Source organism: Chenopodium album, chromosome 17 (assembly GCF_948465745.1).
Source record: "Chenopodium album chromosome 17, dcCheAlbu1.1, whole genome shotgun sequence".
Taxonomy (NCBI): domain Eukaryota; kingdom Viridiplantae; phylum Streptophyta; class Magnoliopsida; order Caryophyllales; family Amaranthaceae; genus Chenopodium; species Chenopodium album.
The window spans coordinates 36,274,104-36,279,941 of NC_137850.1; positions in this window are offsets into that span (position 1 = coordinate 36,274,104).

Genomic DNA, 5,838 nt, shown 5'->3' on the forward strand with positions numbered 1-5,838 from the left:
AAAAAAATACCCCAATTACGTGTTCCAATCTCATAAAGACACGTGGCCCAATCAAGAGGCAACACGTGTCACTATAAGAAGATGACACGTGTCAAACATAAGAGCACCTTAAAAAGAGAGTAAAGGCCTCATGACATCAGGAGGCCCAAAATCCTTGAATGCCCCAAAACGACGCCTCAGAGGGACACGTGCCCTTCACTGATTGTGCAGCCAATCGGAGCACAATTTCATAGGTCTCTAACCCTAAAGGGGCACAAATTCCCACCCCTATAAATACTCCAATTATTTATGATGGGAGGGGTGTATTTGAAGACATAACATTAAACAGAGCGTAAAATCAGCTCCAACTTCTCTCTACTTTCTTTCTCTAGCCTTCCGTACTTCGGTTACTAACTTAATCTTCGAAGGCGAATATTCCGGCAAAGGAATATTCTTGTTTTGCAAGTGTTCGAGCCATCCTGTCCGAGGAACGCGACCAGTATCCCAAGGGATTCCAAAAAAACCCTGAAACAGGTAGTGTCTTTGGAACTTAAGGATTTCTTGTTCCTATCAAACTCCCTGTTTTTCATCATCTTCTTGAATCTTCTCACTAGCATAGCCATCTCTTCCTCATCCACTTCAGATTCTTCTGAGTCTTGAGCTTTCAAAGCAAGACTCTTGATCTTAGAATTTTTAGAATTGGAACTTAAGTGAAGTTCATGAGTCATCAAGGATCCTGCCAACTGTTCCATATTGAACTTAGTGAAATCCTTGGATTCCTGAATTGCAGTGACCTTGGATCTCCATCGTTCATCATGAGGAAAAATTCTTAAGATTTTCCTAGCCTGTTCATCTATAGGAATATGCCTGCCAAGGGAACCCAGTTCATTAATTATATCATTGTATATAGTAAACATTTCCTCTATGGTTTCCTTAGGTAACATTTCAAATCTCTCATATCTAGACATTAATAAATTAATTTTGGAATCTTTTACCTCGTTTGTACCTTCATGAGTAACTTCAAGTAGATCCCATATTTGCTTATTAGCAGACTTGCATCCCATGATTCTGTTATGCTCATGGGGTCCAAGTCCACAACGAAGAATTTTATAGCAAAAGCAATTAATGCAAGTTTCCGATAATCTTCTTTGTCAAAATTAGATAAAGTTTTAGGAATTACCTCGTTTTTCTCATTAGTTAAGGTTAGCTCAAAATCACCAGACTCAATAACACGCCAAATCTGGTAATTTTCTGCTTTGATGAATATCTCCATCCTGTTCTTCCAATAGGTATAAAACTTACCATCGAACATAGGTGGACGTTGGGTGGAGTACCCTTCTTCAAGCTTCTTTATGTAATTCATCTTTCCTCAGGATCTCACTCAGCAAAGTTATTTGCTTACACGTGAGAACCGTGCTCTAATACCAATTGTTAGTTGAGATGAACACTACAAGAGGGGGGGTAAATTGTAGATGAGTTCCTAGTGACTACTTTTGCGGAATATTAAAAAGAATATAAAAGGAACTTGCAAAACACACAATATTTTACAAGGAAACCTTCCAGGGCCCAACTGGAAGTAAAACCTCAACCCTCTAAGGGATTTCCAACACCAAAACATTTCACTATAATAGGGAAAAGACACTTGTTACAACCTATTATAATCAGACCTAAACTCACAAGTTCTAGACTGAACTTGCTACACAGTAGAACCCTATTATACCCAATCTAAGTCCCTGACTTAGTTCACTCCTTACTCCCTGAGTAATTTAATCTCTCAGCCTCACTAATGAAGCCTACAAAACTGTATGCAAATATAATTCACTCACCCAAACCAAAACAGTACAAACACTAAACTTCTAGTATATGAAAGGAAAGCTACACATGGAATCCGAAACTAATATAAAAAAGTTTAGACTTGGCAAATTACACAATTGAGCTCTCTTCAGATTCTTCTCACATAAACTCACAAGTTCTATAAACCGTGAATACTACTTTATATACAAGATGAACTAGTACAGTAAGTAGGGTTTTCCAAAAGATAGGTGTTATTAAATCTGCTGATTTAACAAAACACATTGTTATGTAAATCATTTTCGTAAAGAAATTTTCTTTAGAAAATCTTATCAAAGATAAATTTAAGAAAAGAATAATATCTTTCAAATAACCTGGATTTTATAAGATAAAACCTTTTAGAAAATCTTTTTATAAATCAAAACTTATCTTTTTAAACTTTCCTGTTATAAGCTTACCAAGCTTGTCACGTTTCTAATAAATTCCTTGCACTAAACTAACCTAACATATTTACTGCAATCTTAAAATATAAACTTAACAAAAATATTGCTTCGTCAAATGTTGTAGATTAGGATACTTGGGCTCCACGCAGTCCAAGACTAAGTTCTTGCTATCTTCACTTCTCCAGTACCTTTATTAGAACCTCGCAAGCCAAGTTCTTGTGAAACTTGTTGTATTCAACACAGACCAAGTTAATCTTCTCAACTTGCTGTCTTCATGTTCTTGTTAAGGAACTCAGTTAATTCCAGTGTGGAACTCTTTTTCTACTTCCTCTAACTTTCCTTAGAATCTCCTTGAGTCTTCAAAGATAGGTTTCTCTTCGACTTCCAAAGTCTATAAACCTGTTCTAATTCTAATACATAGAAAATTCTTTATTAGATGAAGTTTGCTCTTTGTGTTAATCATCATCAAAACCTTCAAGCTTCAACACTAAACAATGTAGATGTTGTATAACTTTATATTAATGGATTAATTTAGTTATAAAAAAAAAACAAAAACTATACAATGTACTTCCAAAAAATAAGCAAATTAGAATAATTAAAAAAATAAAAATAAAGCACACCAAGGATAATAACAACTTGAAGATACAATAATATTGATTCTCTGGGGCACTCAATTAATAACAAGTACAATGTCGTAATAGTAGAGTTTATTAGAATGGTTTAACAATTTTTTTATCTTATCTGAAAAGATTTATCTATCTATGTCTTTAAGCTTGCATTTTCTTTTGCTCTAATTTATGTCGTAGGAGTAAAGTTTATTAGAATGGTTTAACAATTTCTTTATCTTATCTGAAAAGATTTATCTATGTCTTTAAGCTTTCAATGTCTTTTGCTCTAATTTTGGAAAGGCCGAAAGGGCGTACTATTGAATTCATCATCTAGATGTATTTATTATTTACAATTTTCTTGGTTTTTTCCTTATTTATATGCCAATTAATTGAGCACAGATGTTTAATAAAGGCGGATTTACACTAATTTAATGTAAATCAAGCCTTCTAGAAGGAAACAATTTGTTTCCTTATTTCAAACACACATGCCAATTGCCAATTAACCTCCTAAATTTTGGCAATTCAAATTATTTTCTCTCTCTTCTTCATCCTGATTTTTTTTTTCTCTTCCTCGTTCCTTAACCGGCGATTTCCTCTATCCTCAACCGGCGATTTTCTCTCTCCTCAACCTCCGATTTTCGAGTTTCTTCTCAATTTTCTTTTAGTGGCAAAGTTTTTATTTGCTAATTTCAGGTTTGTTTACTTAATTTTTTGAGATTTTTGTTAGCTTTAGTTATTTTTATTCTTCGATTTTTAGGTTTTTTGATTTTGTTTTTGTTTTCATTTTTTTTAGTGTTTAATTCTGCAATGGTGAAGAAGAAGAGTATAAAGAAGTCTTCAGATGCTGAAGAAGGTGTGTTTACTTAATTTTTTCATCTTTTTTTCAAAATTTTCAATTCAATTTTCACTTATAAATGTGTTGTTATATGTCGAATTACTAGTGCATGTTATTTTTAGAGTTTGCACTTGATTTTTCATGAAGATTATGATAATTGAATTTGAATTTTGAATTAATGTGTTTAATTTTTTTTTATTTTCATTGTATATAATTGGTTAAAAATTGGTTATACATGTGTTGTTATATGTTAAACAACTTTTGCATGTTATTTTTCAGAATTTTGGTTTTGATTTTTATTTTTTAAGGGAGATTATGATAATTTGTATTGTTAATTGTATTTAGTTGTTTATAAATTGCTTATTATTCTTCAGAAGTTGTTCTTTGTTATTTTTTGCTTTGGTTTTAGGCAGAGAATGCTAATTGGAACTGATTTTGGTTTTAGTTAGAGTATGAGAATAGGCATTTGTGCATTGTGTTTAGAAAGAAAAGTAAATGGGAGTAATAGGCATATGTGTCACTTATATGCATGATAAGGGTCACTTTATTCTTGAAAAGGGTCACTTTGTGCTGTTAAAAGGGTCACTTTTTGCAGTCACAAGGGTCACTTTTTGCAATTAAAATGGTTACTTTTTGTAGTTAAAAGGGTCACTTTATGCAGTTAAAAGGGTCACTTTTGTAGTTTATATAGTTTGGCTAGGGTAGCTTATGAATTGGTAACTTGTGGTAATTTATGAATCAGATATAGGTGGTTTTGGTTCTATAGGTGGATATCGCTATAAAGAGTGTACTATGAAGGCCAAAGCAGTACCTAAGAAGGCCAAAGCAGTACCTAAGAAGGCCAAAGCAGTATCTAAGAAGGCTAAAACAGTGCCTCAAGAGTCTCCTAAGGGTAAAATAGTGCCTAAGAAGGCCAAAACTTTGATTGAAGAAGCTCCTAAGGGTAAAATAGTACCTAAAAAGGCCAAAGCAGTGCCTGAAGAGTCTGCTAAGGAAAAAAAAAATACGTAAGAAGAGAAAGATGAGTACTCAATTGGAATTGGATTCTGATTCTAACCCTAATACTTCACTGTAAGAGAACTTGTTTTCAATGATTCTTGATTTGCATTTGTTTGTTATATTGTTTTATTTACTTTTTTCTTTATTAAAAAAAATTTTATAGGGACCAGAGACCTTTGATTACAAGGTGTAGACCATATACCTTGGAAATCTTGGTGCAGAAGTTTAGTGTTAAAAAAACAAGATGTTGAATAAGTTGGTTTTGGTGGTTTATTACACTAAATGTTGAAAACTCTCTGTTGTAAAATGCTACCATGGCTCATTAAAGACTTTAATGGTGGTAGTTGTATGTTTACTATTGGTAGTGGTAAAGAATTCGTAGTTACTAGGAATGATGTATGTGACGTGTTTTCTTTGCTTATGAGTGATATTCCTGTTCCTGAACTGAAGAAAAATGTTGAAGATGCAAATGCAGACAACTATATTATTCAGGCATGGAGATCTGACTTTGATATTTCTGATAAACAAGCTATTCCTTTGTCAAAATTGGAGGCTCGGATGAAAGCTTTTGTTAATGGAGGGGAAGAATTTAAGAGATATTTTGTGGTTCACGCTATGTCTAGCTTTTTAGCTCCTACTACTAATAGGACTGCTTCATTGAAGTTGCTAAAGGCTGTTGAAGAAGTTGATGAAATCAAAACTTTTGATTGGTGTTCTTATGTTTTGAAGAAGTTAAAGAAGTATGTTGATAACTGTAGGGAATATTTCAAGCATCCAACACTTAAGCCCCACTATGATCATACACTTAAGCATGGTGGCGTCAAAAGAGAAGGAAGCTAGAGCAAAAGAATCGCCAACAAGTTTTAGGAACTTGTAAACTGTTCACAGGGTGAAGGTTACACCCCTTCACGATCCATGAGATCGCTAAATCCATAGTGGTCTGGAACCATGACTGGATATTTGGGGATAAAGGTACAAATTCAACCTAAAGGAGATTGAACCTGCCCTAAAAATAGGCCTCTACTTTATTCTTCTCATACTCATGTGCGCTTTCTAACTAACATACAATCAATATATTAATCCTAAACCTATTTAATCTATGTTGGTTGAATATTAATGCACAAACTAAACTATTATTGGCGATCACTTGAATTAAAATCATATTAGCCTAAACAAGATTATT